At 37.8% G+C, this 18,384-nt stretch overlaps 1 long non-coding RNA gene across 1 annotated transcript; it reads left to right on the forward strand.

Annotated features, from left to right (window-relative positions):
- The first annotated feature begins 12,143 nt into the window (after window positions 1-12,143).
- On the forward strand, window positions 12,144-16,611 carry LOC122846428. The gene is made up of 3 exons (XR_006373236.1): window positions 12,144-12,817; window positions 15,475-15,558; window positions 16,421-16,611. It is a non-coding gene; the product is annotated as an uncharacterized LOC122846428 (long non-coding RNA).
- Window positions 16,612-18,384: the final 1,773 nt, after the last annotated feature.

The following is an 18,384-nucleotide window of genomic DNA, read 5'->3' on the forward strand; positions in this document are numbered from 1 at the left end:
GTTAGGCACAGTGTACCATCAGTTTCAAAAATGGATATATTTAGAGGAAACTGGTATCTGTTTCCCTGCAGGAGATTTTGACTACATGTTGTACATTTTAATCTACAGCTAAAATGTAAAATAATCTCTAATAGGCAGCATTAATGTCTATTATGGGTGACACATCTCATACATTTAAATGCTTTCTGTTTATTATCCCCTGCTTCTACAATAAAAAATCCACACAAAGAAATGGCAAAACTTGTGCCTGTTAGCAGCTTTGATGAACACAATCCAGAAGAATCTTCTGAACCGTCTTTTATTAACGGATTTCAACAAACAAATAATTTTCAAACCACAAACATCACAATGCACACAGGGCCTCCTCCAAAAGCTTTCTGCCACAGTCACACTCGATGTAAGGAACGGTAACAATGATCAGTAGTACTGATCCAGTTCAAGAGATATTCCCAATTTAAAGCGTTTCACAGATATAAGCAAATGATCTGTAGTTTAACATCAGTTTTCTGTGATATCATTCATAAGGTTTAAAGTTATTTACTTGTTAAAAAGTTTATTTCTGTTTTTCCTTTTATGTCCTGTGAAACACCTTAGATTGCCATGTATACAAATGGTACTTTCAAAGTAAAGATGTGTTTTCCTTGAAATCAGATTAGCATTTGCTTCTTTCTTTTTAAAAGTGGTTGTCTTGCTAGAATAGAAAGAGTATATTGAAGGTAATGAATGAATGAATCAGAGGTTATTTAGAGTTCCCCAAATCTAATCTTAACATGACTGCACTGAAATGAGAGTGTTGCTTATGGAGATACTGATAACTCTTAGGTCATGACATTAACTTCTTTCTAATGTTTTCTAACAGCACAGACGATTCTACAAAGTACAACCATGCATACATCAAGAAGTCTTGTTTAAATAATATATCAGCTGTTAGGAAACATCTGCAGTGATCCCCAGTCAAAAGATGTCACTTTAGAGTTATGAGCTGTAAAATGTTGTTTTTAGGACTTAAATAACCCATTAATCTTAGTCTTGCTGCTGACAGGTTACAGATGGCATGTGAAAAAAAATAAAAAAATAAAAAAAATCAATAGATAAATGTGGTCGTCTTACGATCCCCGCCTAATTAATCAGTCTTTTCTGTGTTTTTCTGAACATTGCTTAATGCTATTAAAAGAATGTCATGAGTTCCATCTGGCCTTAACAGCTGCTCTGAATTAAATAGCCACAGAAGCACCTTAAGTTCTTTGTTCAGCAAATTCTGCTGTTTCCTTTAACTGGGTGCTTAAAATAAATTTATATTTCAAGAGCATTATTGCAAACTTGCTCATTTTTCTGGTTCTCAATTTTTTTGTGTGTGGTCAAATTTAGTGCCGTTTTGGTCAAACTTGTCCTTTAAAATAGTTTGGTTTAATTAGATCATTGCACATTATCCAACCAGATTTAGGGAGGTATGGTTCCAAACTGGAACCATACTAAATGCAATAATTCTACTTAGAACAGATTTACAACAGTCTCTTCCCTCTTTACGATTTAGTACATAAAAAAAGTAAAAGTTCTAAAACTCAACCCAAGAAACTAAAAGGTTTTACTGCAGACATGAATGCTTCCAATTATATAAGTAGTCCTGGTGTTGTTCTATTTATTTACCTTGACAGCAACAAGTTACTCTATACCAGAGCCAGATATAGATGTGCATTTGGCCCTGACCCATAAACAGACTTTCCAACAACCGTTACTGATTTGTGGTAGGGTGATGTGTTGATGATGAAGTCATGCATTCTTTCAAAACATCCATTTTATTGACCAAACCAACAACAATAGTGGTGCGAGTAGCCATTCACAGCTGACAGCTAAAACTGTCTCCCACACCTTGAAAAGGTTTAATTTTTTTTCTGTAAACAAGTTGAATTCAAACACTCAGTTTATGATTTAAAAACCCATTTAAGGCATGGATGGGATGGTTTCTTCAAGAAAAACAAAATTACAACTTCAGGGAACAATCTTGTTTTTCTTTCGATCTTGCAACTCAGAAAATGTGGTTTCCAAGTACCATACAGACCCTCCTGATTTAACCATTAGCTGCATTCCTCTATTGTATTTATTTTCCTAATTCATAAAACTGGGATCCCTTTAACTTTTGTCAACCACAGATAAAATACCAATTGTTTATGACAAACATGGAGAAGCAGCATTCAGCATGGACCACAAATCTGGAACAAATTTTTAGGAAACTGCAAAACAACTGAAACACCAAGTTCCTTTAAATATAGGCTAAGAATCCTCCTGTTTAGAGTTGGTTTTGGACCGTAATGAATGGAAAACTGACCAATATATTCAAAACATATTGATGATTTTGATACACTCATCAAAATCTAATGTTTGCCACTGGTTTCTCAATAGTTGACTGTATGTTGTTTTTATTTTTTTGTGTGTTTCTATGATGTAATGCCATTTGAACTGCCTTGTTGCTGAAATGTGCCATTAACATGAACTTGATTGATTGACCACTCCAAAAAAAAATCCATCTACCCCGGCTTAGAGCCATAATTGAGGTTTGCAAGTCATTGTTGTGTTGACAACAAGTTCTGCATCTACATCAAGACATTGTGATATTTCATTAGCTGTTTCAGATGCCAGTGCCTAGTTAAAGGAAGGATTTTAGGAAAAACCAAGAGGACACGGATTCTTGTTTGAAGACAAGTGACAAAGCTGTCTATTTTCCACCTAAAAGTGTCAGTGTGTATAAAAGAAACCAACTCAAATTGATTTTGTTTCTATTTTAAACATCAGTCTGGACAGCAGCGGATTATTCCGAGCAATACTATGACCTGGAACATGTCAGCGTATCAGCCAGCTGTCGCCTCTAGTTACTTCTCATCACTGTGCTGTTTGCCTTTGCACTGATACAATAAGGATCCTGTCTTCATTCTTATTTTTTTTAATAGAGTGCAGACAGACTGAGGCAGGAGCAGCTGGTGTTTTTGCCTGTCTTCAGCAGAAAAATGAGACTGGCACAGCAGTCCCGCTGCTGAATATCAGCACACCTGCAGTCAATCAATAACTGGGTCCATGTGATAATTATATTAGGAGCAAAAATTAAATTAGGGAATTAAGAAAGATGTGAATGTCAGTCGAACTCTTTAAAGCTAATTAACTGCTGCCTTCTAAGCCTTCCAATCAGTTGAAAGAATCCACAAGCATACAGTCTATTATGGGGTGGATTAATTGGGTCTGTGCCACTTGGAGGCCTGAGAGCTCCCGGTGAAATTCACACTTGCGTATTTGCCGTTTTAACTATCCAGGAGAGAGGGAGACGAGTTGTGATTTCCTGTCACTTGTTATTTTGGAGGTTCTTGTACATGACTCTCTCCACTCAGATCCCCAGAGACGGCCACTATAGCGGCTGACAATGTCTTGTCTCAGTGTGAAAAAAAAAACTACCTGTTTTGACAGGAATCCACAATAAATATGAGAAGAACATAAAAGCACATGCCAGTGGTGTGATTTTCCTTACAAACTGCTGTATGGTAAGTAGTCTAATTTAATGACAGTCTGTAAATCTTTGTACACAGTTTTTTTTCCTAAACTCTAAGCTTCACATTAATTCACATTGTACTGTCTTAGTCACTTTAATTTCCATTTTTGTCCTTTAAATTGGCAGATTCACTTTTGTACCCATTCTGTTTTAAATCCACAAAACCATCTAAATTAATGATTTGCATTGGAAAAGGAAGAAAATCCATTTCTTATGGTCAGTGAGATGTCTGTGTCTGATTTTCAGTGACGCTACTTTTAATTGGTCTTTTTGAGTGCATATGCATGTTTGTTTTTGATATGATGAGAAAGATTTGATTGACAGCAACCAACTTAGTGCTTGCGCTCACAAAGACTAGCGTATCCAAATTGTATGCAGAAATACCAATTCTATTCGATGCAAGTAGCATATGCCAGAAGTTGGTAGCTGATTGCATCGAGCCTACTGTGCAGCTCTATCGATAATCATTTGTGGTTGTAATTGTAATAAATTCCATATAATTGATATAATAAATAAATCCAAGGCTTTGCAGATGGCAGTATTTAATACTAGACATTTATATATCTTGTGAAATACATTTTTCAGCTGTGTAATATATTTGAACATTTTCTAAATGTGAAAACATTAGAAAACGTACATCTGAAAACTTCAGATATACGTTTCCCCAACAGCACTCTTGAACTCATTGCAGCCACCTCAGTTTAGACATTTGTATCCACACTTTTGCATTTAGGTTATTGACATTCTTTGAAGGACTTGAACAAAGGTGCATCATTAAATCAAGAAGTTCAGCCTCTTTCTTAGAATAGCAGACTATGCCAAGGGCCAAAACTGATTACCTGCCATCAACAAATTCTTGAACTCATCTATTTAAAGCAGACACTCTACCACAACCAGGAGGAGGCATCCTACCTTTTTCCAGTGATAATGTACAGAAGCTGACCTTTTATCTAGACTGCTTTATAGTTGCCTGCAAACTGCTGCAGTTTGCGCTACTTAGCTTTCTACGAGAGGTAAAAGTTACATTATGATGATGTACGTATGTTTCATACAACAGCTGCTGTTTTCTTTATTGTGAAAGCCAATTGAAGTTTCATCCAAGTATCCTCCAATGGCAGTAGCCTCAATGTGTCACAAGAGAAAGAAATTATGCTGTTAGGAAAATAATGACAGACTTCCTTTGAAGATGTCAGCACTGCTCCCTGATAGATGACTGCGTTCCTTAGTGAGAAAACTTGATGTCATTCTGTAGTATCCCGTGCTAGGTTTGACAGGAAGCTATGATTGTTAAGGTTAGGATCTTTCTTACAGATCTAAACTAAGAGAAAGCCATGAAAGAAAAAAAAAGGCTGTGATAGGTTTTGCTTTTTCTCATTTTGAATTACATCCGCACTGTCTTGAACAGAGGAAGGAAAGCTGTAATTTCAAAGATTTTCCAACTACAGAGCCTCTTATTCTGTTTTTATGTGCCATTTCTTCAGTGCTTTTTTTAGCACAAAAGTTTCCCTCTATAGCAGTTGCTCAACATACACTATAGCAATTTGTCTTTTTGTGACGGGTCAGGATCAAGGTCGGCCTCCAGCAATGTCAAGACGTCAAATGACAGACCTGGTAGACTTGTCATTATTTGTCTCAGGAGTCGGTCCTTATCTGGATCTGACAAGCAACCGATTTTTGCCTTAAAGATTTGTTCTATTGTTGTGATTAAATCAGTTTCTTGGGAGAAAAAGGTGTAATAAAACAGCTTGCTTCTTCTTTTTTTTTTTTTTTACTTCAGTCGTAAAAAAAAAAATAAGGACAGATAATATATATTCAGTTCTCCCAAATATATGTCCAAATACAGTAGTTTATTTACAGGCAATCTTTAAAAATGTACCTTGTTTGAACAAAATATAACAAATACATGCATGTTGTTACCTCCCACTACCCACCGTTGGCTCATTCTTATTTCTTTTATACCGATTATGGGAGAGAGGGACCACAACAATAAGTGCATCATGGTTTTAACAAAAGGAACAGAGTAAAGAAAACAAAACGGGCACCTGACGGAACATACAGTGTGGTGGGGGCTTACCTTAGATGTCCGATCAGTAGATCATGTTGCTCGACCAGCTGGCATCCATTGAGAAGGGCGAGCCCTCGCGATCCCTCATGCATCAGTCGCTCCGTTTAATAGTTTTTGTTTTCTTTCTCTTTAAATATATAGCCTATATAGTTTTTTTTCTCTTTTCCTAAAAACACACCTCTGGTGATTTTGTTGGTGGTTGGTCTTGGCAGGCGTGTAACTCCCCGGTGTTAAACTTCTTTAGCATCCAGCTGGTATTCCAAAAACAAATCAAAACTAACGAAAACAAACTGCATCCCAGCCAAAACCCTGCGGTCACTCATCAGTCTCAGGTGCGCCACCAGCCCAGCTAAAAACCCTGGGCTGGCTGTGCCCCACCCCCAACGGTGAACCATCAAAGGTGCCAACAATAAAACAAAAATAAACAATCAGGAGATGGAAGCAAAGTTTGAGCCTGTAACAAATTGTTGACCATTCTTCCTAATAGCTAGCTATCTCTCTTTTGGCTAAAGTAACATCAGTGCCATTTGTGGTCATTTACTAATCTGGGACATTTATCTAAGGAACCTCCTTGTCACTGAGCTGCATGTTAAATGGGTTCTTTGCATGTTCAGCCTGTTTCAAATCACCAAAAAGGGGGTCTAAAAGAGGAGGATCTGAGCTATTACACCTCAGCCCAGGACTTTCCAATTGCTAACTGTCAGTCAGTCCTTGTTGTAAACTAACAAGCATTGGTACAATTCATTGTGATGATTTTTCTTAGGGTAAAGAGCTTTCTTTGCTCACATCTGGCAGCAGTAGAGAAGGCCTGCTGCAGGTCCTGTAGTTACAGTTTTGTGGGTTTTATAGACTTCTTTTTACATCTGGTTTCACAGTGAGCTTACTTGAATGGTCAGATCAAAGCATGTTGGTGTTTTTTTTGGAATGTCCTCCACTTGAACACTATTTTCAGTTCAGCCGAATGACAGATTTTAAATTTGCCATGTCATCTCTTTAAATCCCTTGTCAGACTCATGAGCTCATACAACCTTATTCTACTCTGTTTTTGTATTTTTAGTTATTAAAGAGAATTTAAAACAGGCTAAAGTCTGTATCAGCAGTTCAGAGCTTCACAAAAGTCTTTCATTGGAAATAAGTTAAAATCTCTTATTATTACATATCTGCTTAGTTAGATAATCCTATTTTCTGTGTCAGAGTCGCTGATAGCAAACTATTATAATTGTTTCAACCCATATTCTCAGATGAGATAAGACAGCCATGTCTTATTGTTTATAATTCTGTTATAGTTCCTATTTCAAACGACTTGGTCTAAGTTTCAATTCCAGCATGAAGAATGGTGAATAAAATACTGTTTAAATTAAAAGATCATTTCAAAATGTGCGACTATATTTGAGGTGCAATATTGTCCTCATAACTTACAACGGGAGCCTTTTATGAGGTATAGCGATATAAGCGCAACAGAATAAATGTAAAAATAGAAGCTGTAATAAATACGATACTCATTCTCGTTTGCATTATCACATCGTAGCTGTATAATCAGCTTCAGGTACATTTGATTAAAGCCTGAATTCTCCCAGTGCATTACCATATGTGTCGCTCCCCATTTTGTAATATTATTTCCAGTGCTCATTCTATACAACAGGGATATTAAAAAAAGAAAAAAAGAGGAGCGTAATTTGAAATATAAGGGCCTCTTTATTATCCTGTACTCCATTGTTGGGGGAAATTAAGTAAACAACTCTGAGGAGCTGTGAGGGATGAGAATAGATGGCTAATGACCCGCAGACAGCTAGAGTGGTCAGCAAATGAAAACAAGTTAATAACATCCCCATATTCCCATGATGATATCATGGAGAAGCCTGAAAATAAATCTAATTTCAAACTCTGAGGTTTCTGAACACGTCTGAGGTCTCCAATGCGCATACCGGACACACCTCCACTTCATGGGAGCCTTCACCCAGCGGGAGGTTTGACCCTGGACAAATTGCATTTTTTCCTCAAGCTGAGCTCCCTGCAGGGTCTTCATGTGCTCGAGGTCACTTATAGCATTTTCTTGTTTCTTCTGAAGAATCACAACTAGCACGGTCTGGTTGGTTGGCTTACCTAGGTGGAATTTTACCTGAGAAGCCCTGTCTGAGGTATTTATATTCAAACAGACAATCGGACTGGAAATCATCATTAAAAGCCTAAAATGAAACCTTTCAACTCTAATTCTGTAGGTATTTTGTCTTTTGTGTGATTATATTTAGGATGAAATGGAAAAAAGAACATGGCAAATTGCATGGTGAAATTGATTTTGATTTCCATTGGCAAGTTTTAATCTTCTCAGATCAGTTAAAGTTCTGACCCCATCACTGAACCATCTTCCAGTTAGGAACTGAGGTGGAGGCCAAGGTCTAAAGCCAAGAGCTGGGAAACCTCTTTGGGTGTTTGTCCTTAGGGCATAATTATAAACATGAAGAAGAGTAGCTATGGGTAGAAGGACCTTGTGTTATGCTTAGCTCTCACCATCTGTTTCCTCTACAGGAGGTTCTTGGTCCATTATATCAGAAGGGAAAAATAACGGAGCCTAAGGGATGGTGGATGACCGTGTTGGAGGGCAGGCATGATCAGACTGGAAGGTTGTTGCTGTCACATCGCTGACTCTGCAGTTTTTGGCTGACCTGTGTGGCATAGTGGGGAAAAGCTATCTTTGCGGCTCCTTAGTAGTGTCTTTTTTAAAATTTGAAACAAATGTAGTTTTGCTTTATGAAAAATAAAAGTCAAATTTAATACTGCATTACCATTATAGCTAATGGTAATAGCTAATGGTAATTTCAGACCATGTACCAATGGTCTGAAAAAAGAGGCAGGCTTTGATCATTTGAAGGGATAGCTTTAAATACGTCGCTGTGTCTCTATTTTCCACACCAAATTTAAATTATGTTAAGATTTTTTGCAAACGTTGTAGTACATGATTGTGAATAAGAATTTAGATAACAGATGGGTTTTAAATCTTTATCTGTGAATAAAAATCTGAACAACGTAGAAAGCTTTTCCCATCAAACTCATAAACTTCAGGAGTCACACAGTTGGTAAAAATGTTCTGTGCGTGATTTAATCTCAGTACAATCAATTCTATTCTGCAAGGGCCTATGGGGCTTGTTAGAGAATATTAGTGAACAGAGTACATCATGAAGGAACACATTAGCTGGATGTCAGAGAAAGCTACAGAGCAGTTTGAAGGAGTGTTTGGGTCTCAAAACAGTAAGGTTAATTGGAGAAACAGCAGAGAGGCCGTTGGTAACTCTAGAGGAGATGCAGAGGTCCACTGCTCAGCTGGGAGAATCTGTTAAAGGATAACAAATCTGACCTTTATCATCAATTTATCCAAACTAAAATGTCTCTGATTGCTGTCCAGCGTGGGTGTGATACTGATGCTGATAACAATTCCTCAAAAGTGCACTTTGTGAAATCCAAACTTTACTTTAACAATTCCTATTCAAACTGAAAGACAGTGATTTGACCATCAGAAATAATTGCTCCACGCAAACAACCAGAGTGTTTGAATATTCTGACGTTGATGAACAGCTGAAGGCAGAACATTGAGGTAAACAGTTGAGAGAAAACTTTCTGTTCTATGCAAAAATTGATGCATGTTTTGACATACAGTGCATTTTCTTTATAAAGCGGACAATAACAAACACACAGCAATTTTATTGGAAGTCCTTGTGTAATATAGTACAAAGAGCTGAATAAGACCAAAATGTTTTTTGTTTTTTTTTTAAATCACTTCTTAGTTTCAGTTTTAATCTGTTTGACCTAAACTTGTTCTTGTGAAGGGGAAAACTTGCACAAAGTTGACTCAGCTGGATAATATCAGACTGTTTCATGTCTTTATCTCTGGAGACTAAATAATTAATTACTAATTGAGTCCTGGAAGAGGACTGTTGATTAAACAGATCAGTTTCTGTTTGACGGAGATAAAACATTTTTGAAATTTCTTATTGCTGGAATAATTAAATAATTGAGCTCTGAGGCACTAATAAGAAAAGGAATTGGATGGATTTTCTCCCTGTGCTCTATTGCTGGGAACCTCAAAGATAAACAACAAATGATTTTTCATCCATCATGTACTGTTTGTGCAGTAGGCAGCAAATAAAACATTATGCAGCCTACTTTGGGGCTTTTAAGCTTGCAGCTGGAAGATTTGCTCTGTTTCCTCTTTGTTTACAAAAAGGTAAAACCCTAATGCCATCAGGGCTTATATGAAAACCCACATCTCTTCTAATCCTCTAAGGCTTCAGGCAATATAGAGTGATATATTTTCAGATGCAATAAGCTAATTTTAACAGGATTCAGATGTTTAGAAGTCTGCATTGTGAATATTGATTTTATTGGGGAAGATGAGCAGAGAAAAGGTCATCTTGAAACACACACTCTTAGGTACCTTTATCAGTTTATTAAATTTAGACTGCAAGGATTTAATTTGTCAAATGCAAGGCACTCTTCAGACACTGCTATAACATTGTGCAGCAGATGTGGAGTTTCTGGGTACTATGGCTTGGGTGGTCACCATAGAAATCTGTTTTGTCTGCATAAATATCATGCATGAGTTCTCAGTGTGAAATTAAGAGATTGCAGTGGAGCAACATGAAATTTGATTGATGATTAATAGATGTACTCAAACTGATCTCCTGAGGTGCAGATCCCCATGAAGAGCTTCAGCAGCTGTTTGAATGACAGCATGGGCCTTCGTTAGCATTTATCTTACATCCAGGCCCTCTGTAACCCCTCTCCTGCATGCCTACCCCTCTTGCTAACGAAGCATGTTCTGTGTTTTAGGTGGCTATCCTGCAAAGCCTTCTACTTTGCATATCTCTTACATCTTACGTAGAAGGAACTTAACATGATCCCTCTTATCCCTCAAAGCTTTGTCACCTGGTTCTTTTCCCCTTCAGTGTGACAGCAACGAGCTGTGGACCTTCTCTTAATAGGATTATCCCACGTTTGCCAGAGGGGATCGATGTGCAGCTGAAAAATGGTTTTGTATTTGCACGTCGTGTCCACATCTGTGTGCGTCATCGCTGCACAGGCCACATTTTTCGGTAAAAGAGATCAAACTAACAGCCAATTATTGCTGACAGCCGCAATGCTGCAGCTGATGATGTTGCCGAGGCAGGAAGGAACGTGGGTGTCTTAGACAACAATATGAATATTATCCAGACAGCATGTAAGGTAAACTGCAGGTAGTTTTTGTAAAATCTCCACAGTTTAAGTTTACAGGGAGGAGCTGCAGCGGACTAATGGTCTAATCCAGGACTAAGCAGCTACATTACTTCAAAAGACATTTTCTGACATCATGGTGTGTTGGTGTGTATATATTGTGACCCTATTAACGTATTTTAGTATTAGTTTTTTGTAGTGTAAAGAGTTTGGGATGTACCTTTTTAAATACTGGATCTTTATTGTGAAATGTTCACATATTGAGTACCTGTAATTTCTTGGAAACAACAGTGCACTAATTGGCTTATTTTATCAAACAAACTCATAAACAAGAAATATTAGCTAGTGTTACACAATTTGGCTGAATTAATTACCATGTGACATTTGTTGTAGGCCAGCCTCTTACATCAGTTTGAGTAAAGTTTGCTCTCGCCCTCACTTTCAGCTATGAGATATTTTAGTGGTTTCTTACAGGTTGAGCCCATTTTAAGTTATCTGACAGCATTTCACTGAAATCAAGATCTGGGTTTCGGGTTTGCTCTGGACTTTTGTTTTTATTACTCTTAGCCAGTGAGAATAAATCTAGCTCTGCTTTGCTGTAATTTTAACAGATAGTCACATATTTTCCCCAACAATCATCTTATGTGTGGCAGAATCTATCAGTGGTTGTGCGCTGACAAGGCCTTGCAGGACAAGGCAAAGCAGGAAATGGAAATTCTTTTTTCATACTTTTAAGTCAAATTCTTGAATTTTTCAGTTGTGTAGAAACCTTGTGGACAGTTTCTTTTGAGGGGTTAACTTTATTATGCCACTGAATGTGCATAACTTTTATTAGAACCCTAACTTATCAGGAAAATAAAGATATATTTCCTATATAAAAGAAATAAAAAAACTCGCAAAGGACAATGGTTCCAGAGCAAAGTCATCATCTTGAAGTTGCTTCAAAGTAGTAACTATTAGGCTTTTGAACTGCCGACTTCATACCACCTCCGGCCTATTCATTTGAAAAATAAATAAGTGAGACAGAACTTTTTAAAGCGCTTCAAGATTTTAAATTATATATATATACACACACACATAAAATATGGATTCCATTCTATTTTAAATGAGCATCCAATAAGAAGCAATGAAAATAAAAATAATTTTAAAATCTGAAGTAATAAATAAATAAATAATTTCAGGGAGCACATTCTGTTACATAGACGATCTGTGCCGAGCGGGCACATGCATTAGCCAACCATCATTTAGTACCTCTGACGTCAAAGAACATCGGTCAGGTGTTGTGTTCGGAAGCTTGTAAACTTTTCCATTATTTATGGTAAATATCAAATTCAAACCTCTAAACATTTACAACAAAAAGCTAATTTCCAGATTTTCAACAGAGAGTGGACGGATAAATATGTTTTATGTTTTTACTGAAAAACCATACATAAATGATGCATTGTTGGGAAAGCATTATAGAATTAAACACTGTGGCTTCCGCCATACTTTTTCATCCGATTTGGATATTCGCTAGCCAAAAAATGTATGTATCAAAGAAAATGATCAACGTAGCTGAGCCGTTTTCAGTAGTTGTTGTTGAAGTCAAAGAGAGGAATCGCATGTTCTCTTGGCGGGGACACTCGGCAGAAAGATGCAGACTTTCGGGAGAATGCCTCATAGCGTTAGATGAAGGGATCACTGAAAATCACATAAAGGACCAAATGCTGCTAGCAAGTGTGAAGTCTACACCTATACGGGACATATCCACTGGAAGAAGGATGGACTTTCTACCCTCAGAAGTTTTTCTAACTCTTTTGACCTGAGGACATATTGGGATACACTGGAAGGACAAGCCATCACAACAATAAGGAAAATTTATTTCATCCTTTTTAAAAAAATCTGGCTTCTTGTAATTGATTTGGTGCAACAACCCACGGCGGGAAAAAGGAACAGGCTATTGGCATTGTGGAACCTCGGATGAAATCCTTTCACTGCCTCATCCATCAGATTTCTGGGCGACCGACTGAGGGGTGAGTGAAAAACACCATTTTAATACCTCTTATATCTCTTATTGACTTTATCCAATAAACACCCAGCCTCCAACACACGCAGGCTGGTCTTTCTTTTACATAATGTCCACTGGCTAAGTGAGGAAAACGCTTGATCTTGGGGAGAAAACTGTCACGTTTTTACGTGAAACTAAACGCAACAAAACCAGCACATTTCTGTGCTGGTTTTTTGTGCCATAATGTGAACACAACAAAACCACATTTGATGCAAGCCATTTGATGTGAATTTGAACGCATCAAATGCTGGCTGATGTGTTCATGTCAGAGATGCGCTTTCAAAGGGACATCTTCCATTGTTTGAATAAACTTAATATGGGACTATTATGGTTAAACAAAGCTGTTTTTCATCCCGTTTGGGAAAGAAAATGCCTTTTCACTTCTGATCTTACCTACACACTGACAAAATGTGATATTTTGAGTCAGTGTACACATGTGACTCCTGCTTCTCTCACATGAACGCCATAAGAACTTATTCTCAGATCTGTCGACCTTAAATGATCTCCTGCATCAGTGCTTGCCTATTGCTCTTAAATCTTTTGAACTCAAGTTTTCTACCATTCTCCAGTCATAGAAGTGCATTTTTTCTTCAATAGTAGGCCTGCTATTTAGAATGGTGTCTCGTCCAGTCGGTTTTTAAGTTCACGTTTATTAATTTTTATTAAACTGTGGCAAAACACCACAGCTTTTCTCCCCAGTACCATTAAAACAAATGCAGTAGAAATAAAATATCTGAAAGATTTGGCAAGTCAGAGACATCAAAATATTTTTTGGGAGGATTTACGCATCATTTTGTTTTTGATATTGTGTCACATTATTACAAAATTTCCACTTTTATTGCAAGCAATAACAGTTTAGAAATCCAATTACTTCGAATTACACATTTGGGTTCTGTTTATTGCGTTTGTGATTTAACCCGGTAATGATAAGTGAAACAGATTCTAGTAATGAGTCATGTCCAACAACTCAGTTCTTGGTTTTATTTTTTGTATAAAAAACTTTATTGGACTTTGGACTTTATAGCAGGATACCCGAGCCATTAAATGTGACCCCCTGAGCAATTTAGCTGAGTAGTCCTGTATTCAAACATTACTCAACAACCTCTTCAGATTTTGCAGTTGGTTCAGTACATTTTGCTACAGCAAAGCGAGAGGAGAGAGAAAAAAACCGATCTCTCTCCCCCTTTAACGCAAGAGCTACCCTGTAGCTTATCTCTGGAAATCATCTACACATCCTGCTGTCTCACATCTAAAGCTACATCAGTGTTCACTGGATCTTTGTAGGACCCAGCGTGCTGTTTTTATTCTCCTCACACTGTGTTCAACCTTGTCTCTCTCACAGGTGGAGAGTGGCCTTGCCGACTTCACTCGCTGTTGTTTGGTATTCCAGTGATCACGCAGGCAGATAGAGTTTGTTCTTAACTTTTTGTTTTTAGGTGGCAACAGAGGAGGTTTTAATGCCAGGGGATGAAACAGGCAGTGACAGAATCTCCCCAGTGACTCTTTATGGAGTCTTCCTGAAAAACAAAGTCAATAAGACTTGAAGCGCAAAGCCGCAGATATTGATTACCTGTCTCAGAGTATGAGGTGAGATTGGTGATACATCGAGGATGAGGAGAAAGCCGAGCGAGACCATGGGATGGGTGATATGAGGGATATGAAGAAGGAGTATGAAACTGCAAAGGGTGGGAGAGCGAGGATGTTTTGATGCTTCTGGAATTTGCAGACATCAGGGAGATGTAGGTGCTGGAGGGGGAGGTTTGCTGCCGTTTTCAAGAATAAAAGCAGGCTGCTAGAACACCGCAGCACTGAGCAAAAAGTGCAAAGCTTTGATTTCTATAAATAAAATGTATGTATCATAGTTATGTCTTCCCATTTCTGAAAGATAGCGCCTTAAAGTTATTAAATGTAGGAGGAAGGGATGTCTTGATCTGACCGGGTGTATTAAATTATTCAGTTGATCTGATCTGGGTTTTCTGCTTAGAATCTAAACTCTTTTCACCTGTTCTGATGAGGTTTAATGAAAGAGAGGGAGTCAGGCTGCAGCTGCTTTCTGTCATGTGACCAGTTATGCCAGTTGTGCTCCTATATCCTCAGATAACTCTTGATGTAGGAGAGAGATGCTAAAATGCTAGTCATAAAGTTTTCTGACATTCGGAAGAAAATGTTGAGTTTTTGAGGGTGCAGAACAAGTTGTACTTTAGGTTCCACATGGCTGCTGGAGTTGCATCTAAATATGTCAACACAGACAGTAAGAATGCTAATGTTAGCCTTGGACCTTAACAAACCTCTGGCGATCTTGGTTAGAATAAACAAGATGCAAGTTTAATGAAAACTGTATGCTGAATCAATGATCAGACAAAGTGTCTGGTTCTGCTGGCAGCATATTTTTGCATATTTATACAATTTCAATGTATCTCCGGCAACATTTTTAGGATTATTGTCCTGTTGAAAGTGTAACCTCTGTAACAAGTCTTTCACAGCCTCTAATGGGTTTTGTCCTCATATACCCAGTTTTCCGTCAGCGCTAATCAGCCTTAATACCCTCTACATTTGTTTTAGAAATGGAAATTTACTATGAATGTAATTTTACCCCTGTATTTTTCCTCTTTTTTTGTTGAGACCTAAAGACTAACCTCATCTGAGCAAGACCTGAAGATGTTCTGAAGTCTTTTGTGACTTCTGGCTAAGTTGTTGCCTCTCCTGGTAAGGGTCACTGCTGCTGTTTTCTCCATTTGTTGATAATGGCTCTCACTGGGGATTGTTGGAATCTTAAATGTGCAGGAATGGCTCAACAATGTGAGGTTCGACCTCTTGCAATTGGAACACTTCTGCCGTCTAATCTTAAATGTCTAGTTGTGTGCCGTTCATTCAAGCCACTTTTGTGATGTTATTCTGAAAAACCACTTAAAAAAAACAGCAGTTTTGTAAAATCTATATTTTATCAACTTGGCTTTAGCATACAATTTAGGGCTAAAAGAATATTTTAGTAATTGAGTACTCTATAGATTATTTTTACGATTAATAAAATAATAGGATCTCTCTGTCTCTCTTCCTACTGTTCGCTACGAAACGGTGCCGACGCGGTTTCGACTCCAGAAAAGCTGTCGCGCTCCAAGCATCGCACCAGACAATTTAACAATATTTATTGGTCCCCCAAAACCTGATAAAACCCTGGAAAATCCAACACCATGCTGCTAGCACTTAGCAACAACTCACAGGCGCAAGTAACAGCGCCACAAATAGTGACCCGGGCAGAACATGGTGCGCTGAGTAATAAAACAAAAATTAACAAAGCTTTGAGACAGATGTATTTACCTTGAGGAATATTAATTATCGACAGATTCTAATCATTCGAGGAATCGTTACAGCCCTAATACAATTGGTAAACAATGTAGTATCACTTCTGCTTTTAGTACACGATTAGTAACCAGTTTCACTTGTCTCATGACTTCTAAGACTACCAGATATTGTTTGTGAAGCAAGGGTGTTCTACAGTAAACGACAGAAAAGCTTCTGAACTAGTAAACAGAATTGTTTTCTGTACTGATGTCACACTGTTTGACAGACAGATGATCTCATGAAGAGCAGCACAGAGACATCACAGCGGTGAGGGTTCAGCACAGCGGCGGTCAGCCCTAAAAAGCTCTCCAGCACGCTGCTTTCTGTGAAAGTCAAACCTGGAACACCAAGCAACATGAATGCTCAATCTCTGTGGGCTTTTAACTCATTTCCAACACTAAAGAGTTTTTTTGTTCCATTCAGGAGAAGGTTCTGCTGTGTTTACACACCTGTATCTCAGTGTTGTAAACTGTACTTGTTATTCTATATGTGCAGCTTCTCCTCTTTGTTTATGTTCATAACAGCATTGACTGTTTTGCTGGGGAATTGTTGGGTCCATCAGGGTTCTTGTATAGAGTGGACACACGCAAATCTGATTTAAGCTATCCAGATGTAAGGCAATATCAAAAAGTGTGAGTATTTTCAGTTTTTCAACCCATATTGTCTCCATCAATCATTTTGCTCAGCATCACTGAATTATGACATTAAATAAACAGGAATCTTGCTCCACCTTGTTGCATGTCCATTTTCAAAAGGAAACACGAATATTTTCAGTGACAAAGCAGTAACTGCAAACATATTGCATTTTTGCTCGTTTCACACATTTAAAGATGTTGTCATGCCAATGCAGCGGCACATTTTTTTGTTTTATTTTTACCAATCCCAAAGTGTTATTTTCTCTTAATCAGCTGACAATGGTGAGAAGAAATGTGACAGTGAGTGAGAAATTAGATCCACACGATAGAAATCGGAAATGCAAGGTGGGAAAAGGAATGAAAAAAGAGCCCATGAGCACTGCAGAGAAATCGGTGACTTTCTAAGGCAGGTTAGAATCTAACACTTGTTTACACTTGCTCTCCAACTAATTCCAGATGACCTGCCGCACCCTTTGACTCTGTATTGTCAGAAAGTCTCACAGTCTGCCTGAGAGGTCAAGCTGCGATATCGCATTTCTCAGAAAAATCATAAGATTGGAGATGATGTGCAAGCCCAGACGTGGCTTCAATCCACCACGAGTCTTAGAAGCCTCTGATTAAAAAGCACACTTCATCTCCTCCTAAGATTTGTGAAAAAAGCAGCCTATGAGGGTGTGAAATTAAAGTCAGAGCAGAAGGTGAGCTGATGTGGACAGAGACAATGAAAGGGGAAAGGAAAGCGGCAGTGTGAGAGGATGGCCTGAACCGTTTTTTTTTTTTCCTTTTTTTTCCGCTTACCATCTGTGTTTTGTGATTAGGCTAAAGCCCGAGCTCTAAATTCAGAAGTTGCAGCATAAGCATCTTGTGGAGGATGCTCATGTTAGATCCTGTTCTGTCAATCCCAACTTTCTCTTGGCGAGAGTCTCCTTATCCTCTTAGCGAGCTCTGATCTGTCTATTCATCTCTTTCTTCATTCTTTTATTACTTACCAAAAAACTCTTAAACGGATAGCGAAGGATTTTTGAAGTGAGGTTCTGTTAAAAGGTTCTAAGTAGTTGATATCTTGCCAATTTTGGATAACTCTCTTGGAGTCTTTATTTAGGATTAATCCAGATTAGGATTAGGAATTGAAGGCAATGACTAGTAATTAGATCTGTTTCAAAGTAGACTTTTGTCTTAAAACCTAAAAATATCTTGGGATTGCTTTATGTACATTACGACCACTAACACATTTGCATTGGGTGGTGTTTACATAAAAAGTTGAGGTTGGAGGTGGTGCACCTTGTTATAAAGGATGCGTGGAAGTAATTAAATATTAGGCATTGACATGACTAAAATAATTTATTTATTTTTTTACATTTTTTAAATATCTGATGAGAAATCAACTGAAAGTGCTAATTTGTGTGAGGTGTCAATTAGAGGTGGAGTAAACTGGGTTGAGGATTAACAATATTGTCATAATTCTGTGGTCTTTAGAAACCATCTAGGTTATTAGATTTAGGTTAAAACCTTTTGCAGCTTCACCACAATGTCGGAAATTTTTCAGGAACTTACA

The sequence above is a fragment of the Gambusia affinis genome, linkage group LG16 (assembly GCF_019740435.1).
Source record: "Gambusia affinis linkage group LG16, SWU_Gaff_1.0, whole genome shotgun sequence".
NCBI lineage: Eukaryota > Metazoa > Chordata > Actinopteri > Cyprinodontiformes > Poeciliidae > Gambusia > Gambusia affinis.